Here is a 17430-nt window from a genome sequence, read left to right on the forward strand (position 1 = left end):
TCAAGACTCTAGATGAAAGCCTATTTACCTTCCCACGCGATTTAAAGAATTTCTTGGATATCTCCTCATTCATACTTCAGTGTGCTTGAATCAGAATTCCAAATCTGACTTTTATATTTTATACAGATTTTAAGCATTGTGGAGAAGAAAGAGATTTTGTTTATATTCAGGAAACAGTCCTCACACAAGAAAAACACCAATTTGATTCAACAATAATGTACATAATCCAACTTAGTATGTACAAAGGTTAAAACACTTGTAGCCATTGTGTAGACAGCTAAAACTCAACAGTTCAGTGCTTCTACCAAAAACTTCCATAATCTAATATTATTTGAATACTGATGCTTGTGCTAGATCTTCCTGTACACTTTAAAAAAATAGTAGATGGGGCATAGGTTACATCGGGGTAGGCAACCTATGGCACACGTGCCAAAGGTGGCACGTGAGCTGATTTTCAGTGGCACTCTCGCTGCTCAGGTCCTGGCCACTGGTCCGGGAGGCTCTGCAGTTTAATTTAATTTTAAATGAAGCTTCTTAAACATTTTTAAAACCTTATTTACTTTACATACAACAATAGTTTAGTTATATATTATAGACTTATAGAAAGAGACCTTCTAAAAATGTTAAAATGTATTACTGGCATGCAAAACCTTAAATTAGAGTGACTAAATGAAGATTTGGCACACCATTTCTGAAAGGTTGCCGACCCCTTGGTTACACTGTTAGTTATGGCCTCTTTTCCATTAGAGGGAAATAACTGATTTCTAGATCACTTTTATTTAAACTTTGTTGGAATCTATAAACTTTACAAATGGTCTTAGGAGACAAAGTGTTCTTTAGTTCATTTGAACAGTTGACAACTTTATTGAACCAAATCAATTAAACAAGTTAATTAGCTTTCATAAAATTTCTCAAAAAAACTAGAACTCCAAACAGTTCATCATTATAGTATACAAAGAACGGAATATATTTTAAGGTCTAGCTTTACAGTTCCATCAACACACCAAATACATATATCATTAGAATAGGTGTCTATTTAAAAATGTAGCCATGGTTCACTCAATTGTGATGTGATTCCCTAAAAGTGATTAGTCCAGCGCAGGTGCAAGAATGAAAATATCTTCAATATTATCCCTCTATAAAAATATGGGCTACTGTTAGTAACAAAAAGATGGAGATGGAGCCAAGAAAATCCTTTTTCTTGTCTCCACAAAAGGCTTTGGGCCTAATTATTTTTAAGTATAATCCAGCCAACATCTTCTCATGCTTAGCTGCACTGAGTGACACTATTTGTGATGCCCAGTCTGCTGAAACTGAGCAGGTTGCTGTCAGTTTAAAAATGACTATAATAAAAGTGACCATGAAGATGGATCTTGTGATTTTGCGTTTCTAATCAGTCATCTGTGAAGAACACTTTTGCTTTGATTCAGCAGACTGGTGACAGCCATGATTGATAGTGCATGAGGATGAAAAAAGGTTATTAACTGTCTTCCTATTAAACTCAATGTATTACCCCTCTAGGTGCATCTCATACTTTAAGTTAAAGTACTTACTCAGGTAAGGTCAAGAATGAACTCTATAAACACAGTATCCATCCTGTTATAGATGAAAAAGGGACTCTAATGCCAAATTTTAAAAATTCAGCATTAAACCTCATACAAATGTGATAATCTTAATTTTTTTCACTAAAACAATAATAATTATGCTTTTATGAGATTATATATATATATATATACACATACACACACACACTATATGTGTGTGAGACAGAGGGAAAGAGATCCACTGTAGATGTAGATGTACATATTGGTTACAATAATTCTGGCATAAAAGTGGAACTAATGCTAGATGCGCAAAAGAAATGTGGAATTGGAATGTTAAATATTACAACTTGGCAATACGAGCATTTATGTAGAAATATAGCATTTTGCTCTGTCAGTGGCTAATTCTGCAAAGAATATAGGGGTTGTTATAAATAATTTCTAAACAGACCCTGTTATTTACCAAAAAAAACCACCCTCAAATGTTTTACTAGTTATTTTTGTTTGCCCACAATATATATTTTAGCATTATTTTTAATTTCATTCCCTCTTTGCACTGATGAATTTCAATTTAATCAGTTCACAGATATTTATTCTAACTTGGATGGAAAGTGTAACAAATTAATTATATATGTTCTAAAATTATTGCTCAACAGTTATATTGGTTGCTAAAGTACTTAGTTTTCTACAGGTAATCACTGTGAAGTCGCCGTTTTAAAGGAGATGTAGTATAAAAACGTGAAATGCATGTTTCCTGTGTTCATTATTACCACTGACACTAAAAATCCACTGAAAGGAAGATCTGATCCGCACTCTGTATTCCTATTATAAACATTTTGGATTTATAAGTTTGTTCTGGGAGGAAATATTTATAACATACCATATATGTACTTTTTAAATTAAAGTTCTTATAAATAGAGCACTCTTATAAACAATGGTCTATTTTTAGATTTTTTTAAACTTATTTTATGCATTTGAACATATTACAAACACACTTTGAATTAGTTTGTGCACATTTTAAAATGACAATCCCCTACTATAATGTTCTCTCTGCAAACTGAGAAGACCAAAATATCAAGAAACCAATGACTAACTATAATGTGCACACTCTTATCTAAAGGAATATACATACTTATTAAAAATCTACTGTTAGCACTACACTATATCTAGAGTACCTGCACTGTATATAGAATCCCCAAAAGACACAGAACTGTACTATGCCATACTTAACATTTCAGCAGAAATTTATAATTCAGTTTTATAATATTCCATTTCCACTTTAAATTATGTGATTATACTGCTAAAACTCATTAAAAATTAGGATACATATTTATAGAGAAATGAGGGAGTGTTTCTCCAAAACAAGAATCATTTTTTTGAAAAAAAAAATCCTTCATATATTTATACTTCTACAGTGATTGTGCTTCAGTGCACCTTAATATATTAAAGTTTGCACACAAAAAAGTGTGTTTTAATTTTTTCCATGATGTTGGTGCATTTCAACAATTTTCCTTTTTTAAACTGCATACAACAAGACTTTGATAGTGGGTTAAAATGAATACCGAAGATAAATGTAATCTACCTATCTGGTGGCGTTTTCTCACAGGAAATGTTAAAACAATCCTCTGTATGGTCTTTATTTCAGTAAATTGAGTTCCCCTCAGGTGTGGACCTGGGAATATGCACCAATTTTCCCTTTTGTAACATTTCTGCTTTCTTGTAAATTGCAATCTTGTTTTAGCCCCGTGTGGATTTACAACTGGCTTCTTTCTCTCTGACAATTTGGGGTCACTGTGGCTGTAGGTGAGCAATAATTTCAGGGGTGATGGGGATATTGACAGCATTTAGTAATCTAAGTTCCTGGGCAAATATCTGTAAAACACACACTTCCAGGATGGGCTTGTACTTAATGAGGTTTCTGGATGGTACTGTTTGCCTCATTTACAGAGTGTATTTTGTTTTAAACTGTCTTAAATATGAATTTCCATTTGTTTTTGTATGTATATTGAGAAATGTTTAAAGAAAAAGCTATCATTCCTCCCCGAGGTATTTTAGGAATCTAGTCCTTTTAAGCAAAACAGCAAATTATAGATTACAGGCTCAATTAAAAAATATATTATAATATGGAGTCATAGAGTTTAAGGCCAGAAGAAACCACCAGATCATCTAGTCTGATCTCCTGTATATCACAGGCCATTAACACCACCCAGCACCTACACACTAACTCCAACAAGCAAAATTAGATCAAAGTATTACAGCCCACAGGAGGCTAGACTATTATGTGCCACAGGGAGAGAATAAGAAGGACCGAAGCACACCAGTGCCCATAGCCCCCCGCAAAGTCAAGGAAATGACCAGATGAGCTATACCCAGCTAATCCAGGCAAGTGACACATAGCTACATGCTGCAAAGGAAAGTGAAAAAAACACCAAAGTCACTGCCAATCTGATCTGGGGGAAATTCCTTCCTTACCCCACCTATGGCAATCAGTTAGACTCTGAGCATCCACTTTTAACAAATCCAAATTGTGTCAGACTGTGAGAAGATTTGAGAGCATCTTTTGTTTTGAGTACCTCATATATGCCTGGAGTGGGAGAAGCCAGTTTACAGGAGTTTGTACCATAAGCAGTGCCTGCAAATAGTCCATGGACTTGATCTAAAACTCCCATTGAAATCAATAGCTCCCATTAATTTCAGCAGGAACTGGATCGAGTCCAATGTGACTACTCACCCAACTGATAATTTGTAGGATTGGGCCCGTAGTATTTGCTTCATAAATGACATGGAGTCTGGGGGAGTGAGGGGGGGGGACAAACAAAACATAGCTCCAGCCATTCACAGAACAGCTAAAGTGCTCCTGTGAAATTTGGCTGCAGTTAATCAATTTTATTTCTTCCTCAGATATCTTAAAAGGCTCTGCACTGTCAGAAAAACCTAGGCCTATTCAACCTGCACTATGGTGTATCTGAAAACTAGAATAGGCTCCAAACCTCAAAGATACTGGCACAGTTTGAAAGGTCTTGTATTCCAATACCGCTCCCCTCCAGAAGATACTGTACTTACAGAAAGCAAACCCTGTGGCATGTTACAGACAAGGTACATGGTACCCATTCAGGACTGAGCAAGGAGCACACACATAGGCATGTGCCATAGAGACCAGCACTTGTGGAGCTCTGTACTAGCACCTTAGTATCCAGGCTCCCTTGCCCAGAACCAGGCTGCTGTTGGGGGCAAAAAAAGAGGGGGGAAAAACAACCACCACCACGGGCTGCCTTTTCTGTCCCTTTCGGCGGTGGAGGGAGCACTGCTGCTCTGAAGGAGGCAAAGCTACACAGAATTAACCACAGTGGTCATAAACCTTGGATCTGGGTCTGGAGTTTGTTTCTGTTGTTGGTGTTGAGGCCTCACACCTGATTGTGCCTGGATAGGGAATATTACAGCACCAGACACTTTACACCAACTTCTCTGCCAACCTGGGGCTTCAAAGCCCCCCCTGAACTATTTATTCCTCCCTGCCCCCTAGAGGAGCAGGGGCTAACGGGGGAGTCCAAGAGTGTGGTGAGAAAGAGGAAGGAGCAGGCAGGGCCCCTGCCAGCTGCATTTGCTTCCTCCAGTACCTGTGCGCAGGGGCCGCAGCAGCTGCCGCCTCCGCCCCCCCCCCGTAAGTGTGCTGCTGCTGCTGCTGCTGCTGACAGGCTCGCCAGTGATTTGCTAGGCTTGCCGAAGTTGCCATAGTGTTGACTCCTTGGTCCCTGCGAAACTGCCCAATGGCTGGAGGATTGGGATTAAAGCGGGAAGAGGCAGCCGCCGCCTCATCTTCAGCAGCTGGAGCCAGCAGCAGCTGGAGCAGGAGGCTCATCAGGACAGCAGGCAACGCACACAGAGCCAGCGGCCTGGGCAGGGGTGGGAGAGTATCCGCAGATAATGTACAGTAGTAGGAAGAGTGGGGGGAGTAATGAATTCCATCAGAGGGCTGGAAAGGAAGCATTTCTCAGAGATCTGCCACATTTAACATTGCCCACACGAAAGACGTTATTAACAAGGAGGGGAAAGGCAATGGGGACGTGATAAGAGAAAATAGATGACACGTAATCCAAACCATACGCTGGAAGCCAAGTTACTTCGCAGAACAAGAGTTACACGCTCAACTTTTTTTTTTAGAAGCTGGAGTTGAAAGACAGGGAGAGCAACTTGTTAAGGAGAGAAATACTTCTCTAGGAACTGAGTAAATAAAATCGCTGAGGAGGAACAGTGGTGGGAGGGGCGGACAAGGGCGCATATTCTTATATACAAACCCTAAAGGAAATTGTAAACTAGGAAAGGAAGCGGGAGGGCTACTTCTGTTGTAAATTAGAAGGTAAATGGAGGCTAGCGCGGAGAAAGGGGAAAGTAAAACTATTCAAAGTCTAGAATAGAAGCACCGGTGAAATTTACCCAGTGTTTAAAAGCCCCAAAGGGAGGAGAGCGTATTGTCATTTGGTGGCACTCATCTCCTCTGGTGTGTAGGTATGAAAGGGGAAATGGGTGCGGATAAATGTTAATACAGCACAAGTCTGGAGGAGACCCAGTCCAAAATAAGATGACGATTTAGCAGATAAAGACAGGTATGAAAAGAGACTGGAAGAAAATATGAAGGTAGAACATAGGCGAGCAGAAACTTGATAAAAGATTAAGAGACTCGGAGGAGGAGGAGGCAGGATCCAAGTGGGGAGGAAAATAAAAGAACTTATTTGATAGAAGGAAGGAAACAGCCACAGCAGAGAGGGGAAGAGAGAATGAGCGTGAGGCAGAAGAAAGGGAGAGATTGAGGAAAGTAAGGGCTGGAGGAGGAGAGCGAATGGTGGGAGAGGGTGAGAGAAAGAATGAAGGAAATCGCGAAAAACTGGAAGGGGAGAGTGAAGGAGGGACAGAGGGAGGGAAGTGGAGAGAGAAGGGAGGAGATAATGCGAAGTCCCCAAGACTAGAGAAGGTGAAGCAGTGAGTGGGAGAGAGCTCAGTCTGAGGGTTAGGTTAGATTTCCAGAGCTCATCGACCAGCCCGCTGGAGTCACTATTCAGCCTGAGTCCCAAACACACGCCTCACTAACTACTTTACAGCCACTTTCATTGATTTTCTTTATCAAATAAACATAATACCCGTTACAGCGACACTTCCTCTTCACGCAGTCAGAATGCCACCAGCTCTGATTGCTGCGTTTCTCCGGATTGCAGTTTTCTCCTCTAACTAAATTATGTTATTTCACATAAATGGTCAAATATATTATTGCTTGCAGAATATTTCGCTAATCTGGAAAGTACAGTATTGACTAGGTAAATCATTTAGATTGTAAAATAGAGATGTCCCCCCCCCCAAGGGCCCCCGCAAGTCTGGAGTGCAACCGCAAATTTGTTCCTTCAGTTTCAGTAGTGGCTAGTATATTTGCATATTTATTTTTGCTAATAAGTGGTAACTTGATTGAAAGGGCAACGTTTGCAGTGAACGCTGTCTCTTGGATAATATAGAAAGATTAACGCAACTTTAGCAGTTGCACCTAAACTGTCAATCTGTCTAAACGCTTCAGTTTTAAAACTCAATTTCATTTAAAAATGTATTTTCTCGTAAAAGTAGCGCCCTTCGAGAGCTGTGTTTGAACTAGGTTCTTCCATATATGTCAAAGGGCTGTTGAATTATTCATTATTATAATTACTATCATCATTGTCATTATCCCTTTCCATGTGGAAATAATTTTATTATCGTAATTTGATACCTGAAGAATTTCCTGTTAGTCGTTTGATAATCATTTTTTCTACTGAAAAGAAAAGTTTTGTTTATAAATGAGAGAGAAATATTTTAAATGCTTTTATGTTTGCTATAGATTTCCGTTTATCTAATCGATCGGAATGCCAATAAATCGATTAAAGGTTTAGTGTTTTACAAACAACCATTTTGTGCTTTTTGATTTTACGTTCAGAAGGATTTTAATAAAGCTAATGCTTTCTCTGAACATTTGTTCACCCAAAACCTAATATTCCATCATTTTTATTATTTACAATTGCAATTTAAAGTGCCTCTAATGATAAGAATAAACACAAATAAAAGAAGGAACTATTCTGTTAAAATTACTTGTGCCAGTCGTCCATATATTTAGGGAAAGCCCTTAAAAATCATGGTGAATTATATGAGATCATACAGTGATTGCGGAATATTAAATTAAACTTAGATAAATCCGCATTGAAGGAGGCAGCACCCAATCCTGAATTTATTTCCCATTTTCTATAACAGCATCACTGCGCTCCTCTCTTTGCAATGACAATGTGCCAAATCTAGGCATTTTGAAAACATTTTCCATATGCTTTAACTGGAGACTGATAGACAAAGAAGAAAAGAAGATGGTCTTTTTTCTCTTGAGGTATATTTCCTTTAACTCTTTCTCCAAGCTTTTCTGATATTCATCATTTTAAAACAAAAGTTTGAGAATCAGTAGACATTTTGTTTTTTTTTACATTTTCCCCCTTAACGCGTAATCAATTCCTGAACTCTGGAGTTTCAGTTACGCTTTAATGCAGGACTATAGAACTATCCTTTCTGTACCTTGACGGACAAGGTTTTTTAGGAGAAAGCATTGATTCATTTAGCTTTCGCTTGCTGGTTTTTGTAATTAAAGATGGTTTTAATTATACTTTTTTGTAAGTCGGATCAGATGTGCGGCTTGCTTGCTGGAAGGATTTTTTCTTTTAACGGTGCTTTTAATTTATGTGTAGATTTTTTTTTGCGGACAGCACAGAGGTGGTGGCTTTTATTTAGCTGTAAAATCCACACGTTTGCTTTGAAAATTTGGCTCCTTGGGCGAAAATAACTTTTCCTGGTTGCTTTATAATCACTGTTGATCGCAGAGGTAGTTTAGCATATTGTCTACACAACAAAGATTCCTGTTTTATTGGCAATGAGGAGTGTTGGAATTAGGTTTAAATATTTCATAACTTTGTTGTCTGTACAACAAGATCGGTAGTTGTATTGGCTTTTTTTTCCATTTATTATTTCTTCCTACCGGGATCGTTTTATTTTTGAATCCCCTCTTTTTTCCCCTTTTCCAGAATAGAATATATATATTTTCCCACTTGGATATATCACTGCTGGAAATAGGCTCTTGGGCTTTCGTGAGGCGGTTGGGGGGAGGGGGGGGTGGTAAGCGGTCGTTTTCCTTGATTTGCATAAGAGCTAGTGAGGTGTCTGTGAAGTTGGTGAACTGCTTTTGTTTAGGGCTAGTCCTGACTGTTTTTGTTTATAAACACTGGGGTGGTTGCCGGGAGGGGAGCGAGGTCAGCGCACTGTCAAAGCACTGACCTCTGAAAGCCCAGAGGGCGCCTGGCTCCTTCACCCTCTCCTGTCTCTCTCCCTCTCCCTTTTCCTTTCCAATCCCATCCAAGGCCAGGAGCTCAGGTTCAGGGCATTTAATCCCCGCGATCTTTCCAAGAAAGGAGCTGGAAAAGGGCCGTTAAGGCTCCGGAGGAAACGCCGACAACTGCCTGAGATCTGGGTGGCTTTTATAGTAACGTCCCGGTGCGAGTTTTTGTGCAGCTCCAGCCAAAATAACAACAGCAGCAACAACACAAGGCCAATCAACTGTACTATTTAGCATACAAAATCTTATCGAGATGCCTGTCCTGTTTGGATATGATTATTTGTAGGTCACTGCTTAAAGACGCACTTTCAGTAGCAGAAGGTAGTTCTCCATTCTAGGATTTGGGAAGTGGGCGGGGGGGGGGAGGCAGAATTTTAAGGCATTATGTTCATGTTGTTCTATTTCTTTTTCGAACCGAACTGTAACTTTCTAATAACTTTTTTTTCGGTGCATTCTGGAATGTGTTTGGTTTGTGTTTTGTAAATTACCACTAGATTTGTGTACATAATACCTGCAACATAATAATAATTAATAAGCCATGCGCTTTTGCTTCAGTGTCAACTTCATCTCCCCAAAATGGTCCGAGAGATTGCTATCAGGTTTAAGTGTGTTTTGAAAAGAAGTTGCTGAGTTAAACCAAAAATGTTAGTTAACACACTGCCTTTGTCAAATAGCCCCCGGGAGGAGAAAAGACAACAGACAAGGAAAGGAGGTGGGGGCTGGGGATCTGAAAGTGTCTGTTGCTCAGATAAAGGGTCTCTAACACTGAAATCTTGTAATACCTCGTTTCAAACTGAGCTCATCTATAGACTTAGGGAACGCCGTCCAAAGACAAGCATCCTCTTTCCCTTGGGCTGGGGGCCATTTCTTAGGGAATTATGTCGGGTTGTTAAGAAGGGGAGCGGCTGTAATTATGTATCGCCTCTGTGTGTCCGCGGTACAGATTTGGGGAATGAAATGAGCCTGGCAAGGAGACTTGGTGTCAAAGTGTATCTGGTGGGTTTGCATTTCGTTGTGGAATAAAGCATGGTCAGTGCTCGTTCCTGGCCCCCTCCAGACCCTCCTCACCCGGTCCAATAAGTTCCTGTGGGGGCTGAGGCTGGGGGGTGTGGGCGGGGGGGGAACACTTAGAGGGCGACAGATTTTTCCTCTTAGAAATGTAACGTCACTATCAGAGCTTTTGTGGTTTCAACATGAGGCTTAAAAAAAACAACAACCCTACAACAACCCAAAATGTATAACGGTGCCTCGAGGAGCGGTTTGGGGGAGGGGGTCCGCAGAGACCAGAGAAGAGGAGCTGAGAGGTTAGGCAGGAGCCTTCGGGGGCGATCAGCTGAGTGAGTGGGAGAGAGAGGGAGGAGAGAGAGGGAGCCTTGCAGCCGGGGCCGAGCAGCTGGGGAGCCCGCTTGAAGCAGCAGCAGCAGCAGCAGCCGGCCAGTCCCCGGGTCCTTCTAGCTGCTGCTCGCCTGCCTTCCTTCCTCCCCCTGACAACGCCGAGCTTCGCTCTTATCACATCCCACAAACCTGCTGCTGCTGCTGCCTTTCGGAATTAACCTTCTTCGATTTTTCCTCGCTACGTGGCGATCCCCGGGTTTCTTCTAAACTGTTAACATCCCGTAGTGATTCTCACCCCCCCCTCCACCTCCCCGTAAGCTACTATTTTTAGGAAAAGAGAGAGAGAGGAGCTATCAAACGTTAGAAAGGACAGTAAACAGTGGCGGAAGAAAGCCTGAAAATGTGGACTCTCCTCTCACAATTCCTGCCTGCATTCCCCCTCTTTGTTCCCTGAGCTGTGACTCAAGAACACTAGAAAGAGCTGTAGCCCCCTCCAAGAAGAGATAAAGGGAAAAAATCTGCAACAAAAAAGAATGACTTGACTGATCTGACGTTTGGTGTTTTGACATTAATGACATTAATGATATTGATGTTTCACCAGAAAAAAAGCACTAGGAATAAAGGGGGGGAGGGGACTTCAAAACTAAATTATCTTCCTTTCCTTATTCTTCTATGACATTAAGTATACGTGTTTCTTCACTTGAATTTGAAAGAGATGTATTGTTCTCAGGTGTTTCTTCATCGTGCTGTATTTAATTGTCTCCAGTCTTAGGAAATGTTTTACCATCCTTCAGACATGCACTTGAATGGACAATGCATCGTTCTAGCTCAGAGTCCCGTTTCGTCTATAATTTAAGCCTAAAAGTCCTCTTTCCATCATATCACGTCAATCTATTCCTGTAAATGGTTTTCAGATATTTCATTTTCACTCTTTGTTTGCATCTCTGTTTTTCCTCTGTAACACCGATCGCTGTTTCCTTCATACACTCAGTCACAGGCAGCTTTGCTTTCCGAGATCTACATACATATACATATGTTTGCATATATGGTTTCCTTTAATTGATGAGCTGATGTAATCCTGAGGTAAGGTTTGCAAAGGAATAAAGTTCCTCCCGAGAACGCGAAAGTGCCCCTGTCTTTTCTTTAAGTTCGAGTCCCGGAGGTTTTCCTGAAGTTTGAAGCAGGGTTTCTCTAGATTTAGGTAGTTTTCTTTAGCTGTCCCCGTTATAGTGGCAGTTCCCGATGTTTTGGATAACAGTATAAAGATAACTGTACTTCCATGCTGGTGACTTCCTCCCTTCCCTCCCCCCCCCCCCATTTTCTCCCCAAACTATAAGGACCTTCGCTATGACCTTAAACATCTGCTTTCAGCAACTTACTTCCCTGACACTGGCCTGTGCCTGCTCTTTTAGGGCAGCCCTGATTCAGCATCAGGTGGGGATTTTCCTGTTAGTGTTAGTTCCAGGATGTGCAAAATGTTCCCCTAGAATGGAAAAGTTTCGAGCCCAGAAAGGTGCATATTTATATCTTCTGGTTTTGTGGGGATTGGGATAAACCTTTCTGTTGGTATTTGGCGTTTAAGGCCTAAGAGGAGGATTTGACATGTATCACCAACTTCAAAGGCATGTCAGCTCTAAGGTTATGGTTCACCTGCGCAAGGTCCTTGGTATTGTAAATATCCCATGTATTTAACTGTTACTTTGTGATCTTTTTTGGTATACCCATTTCTGGAATAGCATTATTAAAAATCTGCACGTGTTCCTGCGGTGTATTCGGAGACTCTTTGAAAAGTCATTTTTTTTATCTTCAATAGGGGATATTTTGAAGTATGTCTATTCCTAGTTTTTGTTAATTATCTTTTAATGAAAGTGTCACTCATATTCACATCTGTAGTATTAGGTTAGGATACTTAGGTTTTCAAATTAGAAACAATCTCCTTAAATGCCATACAAGACAATATTTGTAGTAGATTCCCACTTATAATTATATTTGTACGTTTTCCTCTATTTTTCATCATGATAGATTTTTTTTTCAAGAAAGGAAGATGCCTGATAAAATAACTTAGATGACAAAATATTAATAAAATATCAATATTTGTCGTAAAGGTGGTTCATGGTATGTGCTATGCTACATGTATAGTATACAAATATATTCTTTCCCTAGACTAGTCTTTACTTCGTTTTCTTAACGCTCTTTATTGTTGATATTTTATAATTCTTTTGCCATTGCTTTTTATCTTGCTGATTTCCTTAACCAGTGTGTGTGTGTGTATGTTTGTTTGTGGGTGTATATGTGTGTGTGTAAAACTCTCTCTCTCTCTGTAAATAAATGCTTCTCTGTATCTATATAAGTAGATATTTCCCATCTTAGACACGCTATCTTTCTTCTTACGGGGACATTCTACATTCATTATCCCATTCCAGGCATATTTCTTCCTAAATCCCTATTTAAGAAAACAAAAACAAAAAACAAAACCCTCTCACTGGTGGAATAATTAATTTGCACCCATTTCTTTTAAATTCCCGAGCAGTTAAAAGAGCAAGACTTCTCCCCCCACCTTCTCTCTCTCTTTTTTTTAATTTCCCCCTGCCATCTACTTTGTGTGTATGGGTGTATGTGTCTGTGTTACTAATGAAGTTTGCAGACTTGTGTTTGTGTCCATAAGCTCCTTTCCTGCTGCCCCTTCTTCTCTGGGCTGGTTGTGTGGTTCCTGCAGCCCCTACGAGCCCCCAGCAGCCGCGGCAGCTCCAGCTTCTCTAAGTCCGGGGCTGCGCGTCATTTGCAGTCTGGAGAATGTTGATCACCTCACTAATTACACCTCTCTCTCTCTCTCTCTCCTCTCCTCTCCCTCGCTCTCTCTAGCTCATTCCCAGAGTGCATATCGGGAATAGACACACAAAGACATGCGCACTCAACTTAATCAGCCATTTTTTTAAACAGGGCTAAAACGATAATAATTAGCAGAATAAAGACATATCGGATTTTCATTTCCTTTCCTCCTTTTCCCAACCCCTTCACAACCAAACAGCGAGACCGCGGTCGGCACATGCTTTAACAACTCCCGGACCCCAAAGGACTGCTCTATGCCCCCCACTTCTTGCTCAATAATTTTTATTTCCACCCAATAAAGTTGGAGGATTATTTTTTTTATTTTTTTTTAATGAACCTTCTCTCGTTTACTTGGATGTGATCAGCTGTTAAGTAAATAAAGCAAAACAAAAAAAGAGGCGAAGATCCAGTAGGAACTGCGAGGGGAAATGGAAAGTAAGTTTTTTCTTTAACTTTTATTGAGTAGTTTGTGTTAAATTTAGGTCGAGTATCGATTATCTTTCCAGGCTGATCTTGCACAATCTTTGATATTTCGCTCTCGCTCTCTCTCTCTCCCTCTCTCTGCCTCTTTCTCTCTCCCTCACATACACACACACTCACACTCACATCCCCAGATCCCATGTATCTCTCCCTCTCTCGCCCCCCTTTTTCTGCCTCTTTCCCCATTTTTAGGTACAATATTTGCTCTCATTTGGGGGAGGAGGGGCTGCTTTCTCTTTCTCTCGCTCTCTTTTTATTTTTTATTCTGGGGGGTGACATTTTTCGGGCTCTAACTTTTGGATTAAGTGGAGGATTCTACACGTTTTTCCAGAAGAGGCTTTTCTCCCCCCCCCTTTCCTCCCCATTTTGCATTTTTAGGGAGCTGGAAAAAAAACTGTCAGAGTAGGAAAGATGTTACCGCTGCCAGAAGTCATCGTCTGCCAGTACCCCCAGCCTTTTACCCCTTCACCTTCTTTCACAGCTTGATCCCCACAAAAGTTTGAGGTGCATTTTTGGGGGGGCAGATTCCCTGTTTTTTCTCCCAACTTTCGCTTTTTAGGGGGCTAGATTCCAGCAGGACGGAGGGGACCCGGACTGTGTGTGTGCGTGCGGGTGCTGCTGGGGTGTGGGGGGTACTGTGTTCGCAGGTAGGTTTCGAGGCAGCAGCAGCAGAAGCTGTGAGCTCCTGTCTCTAGCAGCAGGAAGAAGCAGAGCCCGTTAGCAGCGTGCTTTGCCTGTGTGTCAGTTTCCACAGAACTGCTGGCTAGAGGGATGTGCTGACGGACGCTGTCTGGAGCAGGCTGGCTGCCGGAGCAGCTCGCCAGTAGCTAGGGGCATCGCTGCTATTGGGCTTTGGGGCTGGCTTAAGCGGCCCCCCCCCCCCGCCAAGGCTTTACGGGGAAATCGGTATGTTTTGAACCCGAGGAAGATGCTGTAAAACACAAATCGTGATAACGCAGCACAGCCCCTGCTCTGGCTCCCTGTGCCGGGGATCAAGTGCATCCCTGCAGACCCAGCGGCTAATGGCAGCCGCGTCCCTGCTTCCCCCTTCCGCCTTAAATGAAATTCCCTGTAAAAATGGTAATAAACTTTCCCCCCAGCCGATGCCAACTTACGGCCGCTCCCCTCCACTCCTCCCCTCTTTCATCCCCCCCAGCAGCAGCAGCGGCAAACGCACGGGTTGGTATTTCTTTTGTTACCTGCGAGGCGGGCGGCCGGGGGTCTCTCATCGGCTGCTTGGGGCACTGGGTCCAGCCGAGAGAGGAGGCACATCAGTCGGGTTCAGCCTGTTTCACCTCAGCGCCGTCCCGAGCAGGCTTTAGCTCCCATTCAGTAACACACCCTCCTCCTCCTCCTCTTCCTCCTTAGGTACCAAGGCACAGATCGCAAGCAGAACACCCCCCTCCCCACAAAAAAAAAAAAAAAAAAAAAGCCCAACCAAAAGACAACTTGCCAGGCTGAAGATGGTGGATCTACACTGTCAGACACAAGCAGGTTCACCCAGGAAGTCTGACCATCCCGTTTTCTGACAGTTGCATTTCCTCTGCTCCATTTCGCTCTCCTGTTTTTGTTTTTTTTTTAAAACCCTGTTCCATTTTTAATCAAGGCTCATGTAGTTGGCAAAAGGAGAGAGGGAGAGAAAAAGGAAGAAAGAGAGAGGGCTGTTGTTTTGTTTGTTTTTTAATTGTGTTCCCCTGGATTTTCAGTGGCTTGATCCCTAGGAGCGGTGGTGGAGTGGTTAAGGATCATATGTAGTATTATATTTTTAGTTTGGTGGTGGATGGATGGAAGAGGTAGTGAGCAGCCTTTGCAGCCCTGCCTGTTGTTGGTTAGATTGAGGCAGAGACTTGGCTGCGATTGGGACACGACTGTGACATGGGCATCGATCGCTTCCATTGAGAGCAATGCAAAAACACAGCCTGGGTATGTAACACTCTCAGTGCCATCAACACTTGTTTTACTTTATATTTACTGGCAAAACTGACAGAACAAGGCAAGTGCTTTTCTTTTAAAGAAGGAATACAAACAATTGGATGGGAAGGTGCTCAAAGAAGATTGTTAAAATAAACTGGAGTGGGGGGGAAAGCCTTAATCATTATTACTCCACTTTCTGTTCAACTAACTGTATTTAAGGAGTTTCTTTCTTTTCTGCTCTGGGGGAGCCTACTAAACTGAATGAAATAATAATAATAATGAAAAAACACCCCCAAACAATCAGCCTTGAGGGAGTATCTGATAGTTTTCAAGCTTTGCGGTTTCAATCGGCAGGAAGGCATACAAAAATAAAAGATGGCTAGCCAGCTGTTTTAACCTTTTGCACCTGGCTTCAGTGCTGGGCTCATCAGGATTATTCAGTTATTCGTGCTATCTGTGCTTGAATATTTATAGTATACGATCTAGAGATCCACACACTGCACTGTAGCATCTATTTATCCTCTGGTCATTGGCTTTTGGACTTCTTCAACATAAACATGTATTCAATAGTTTTCATTTTTATTATAATGAACATATAGGGTCAATGAAATATAGGGGGAAAGTCGTAAATCTGCAAAAGTGAAACCTACCCAAGGAACAAAGAAAGGTCAGGTAAACCATCTGTGTAAGTCACAGTAGTAGTACCTGCTATTGGTTTATGCAGGGATACTGGCTTATTATTCTCTAAAATGAAATTTATCAGTTAGACCAAGTTAAAACTAAAGGAAACCTTTGCAGATAACATATGGCATGATGTGCATCTTTCAGAATAAGGGCAGATTTTTGTTCTTTGATTTTTTTATTAGTTTGGGTTTATTTTTAAAAGATGCTGTACCAGCAAAGAACATATAAAGGGGGATGAGAAAATCACTGTTTAATATTGCAGAATTTACTGCTTCCATTCTGACCATGAGCCTAAATTTACACAATGAAATTTGATTATCTCTAATAACAATATTAGATCCTGCACTGGATGGATGAGAATTGAGGTGGTTTTGTTGATTGCAAGGGTTTAATGTTGCATTTCAGAATCTGATGTGGTTTAGCCTCCCTTCCATTAACTGGAAAACCCCTGAGGTTTTACAATTATTTCTTAAAGATAATACATTTAAGATTGCATTGGTAGGCTGAAGAAAAGTCATAAAGGCAAGAAGGGAAGCCCTTAATAACTCTTGAGATTCAGACATGTTCAGCAGTTAGATTGGCTCTGACTTCACCAAGGGTCGACAATGTGTCATTTCCATGAAGCCAAATTGCCCTCTGCCTATATGATATTAATGTGCAAATCAATATTTCAGGGATTAAATTTCCCTTCTTCATTTTTTATGGTTTCTACCTCAATAAGTCTCAAGTCTATTAGAAGAGGCTGGATGATTTAAAATCTTTCACTGCAGAATGACTTGTCGTAGCCTTGTTTCACAGACCGTTTTTGGATTTTCGTTATAAAAGACCAAAGGCATTCCAAAGAAGTTGATAGTCAATGTAGGGACATGCTCAGTATTGTAAAGCCCTTGTTCGATTAAGAGCTAAAAAGGTATTGAAAATATAATATATATGTTTATATAATATATATACAGTCTATTGCTTTAAAAATATTATGCTAATCACCTATTGATTTATTTCAAAATCAATTGAAGCTCCTTTCTTATTAGTGATTTGTTCAGCATTCTTCAGCTTTGTTGTTAATTTTTTTAACCATCATGCATGAATTAATCTGCTGTGAGAATGTGTTTGGGGTTTTGGTTTAAGAATATTTAAAAACAGACATTTTTGCCTTTTTAATCTAAGTGGTGTGAACAGTCTAGTATAGTTAAAAGAACCAGGGCTGTTTTTTCTGTATTTAGGGTTCAGCATTGTTTTAATGAAGCAAAGGGGCCTTTTACAAATATT

At 40.8% G+C, this 17430-nt stretch overlaps 1 protein-coding gene across 2 annotated transcripts in view; it reads left to right on the forward strand.

Moving 5' to 3' along the window:
• Window positions 1–7905: 7905 nt before the first annotated feature.
• The window catches only part of ZFHX4 (zinc finger homeobox 4), a 180067-nt gene continuing 170542 nt past the window's right edge, over window positions 7906–17430 (forward strand). The window contains exon 1 of one of the 2 annotated variants that reach the window (XM_039525234.1): window positions 7906–7929. The gene's annotated coding sequence lies outside the window, so the exon portion shown is untranslated. Of the gene's footprint in view, window positions 7930–13432; window positions 13522–17430 lie in introns of those variants that run through there. The other variant, XM_039525233.1, reaches the window with a different exon arrangement.

Source organism: Mauremys reevesii, linkage group 2 (genome assembly GCF_016161935.1).
Source record: "Mauremys reevesii isolate NIE-2019 linkage group 2, ASM1616193v1, whole genome shotgun sequence".
NCBI classification, from domain to species: domain Eukaryota; kingdom Metazoa; phylum Chordata; order Testudines; family Geoemydidae; genus Mauremys; species Mauremys reevesii.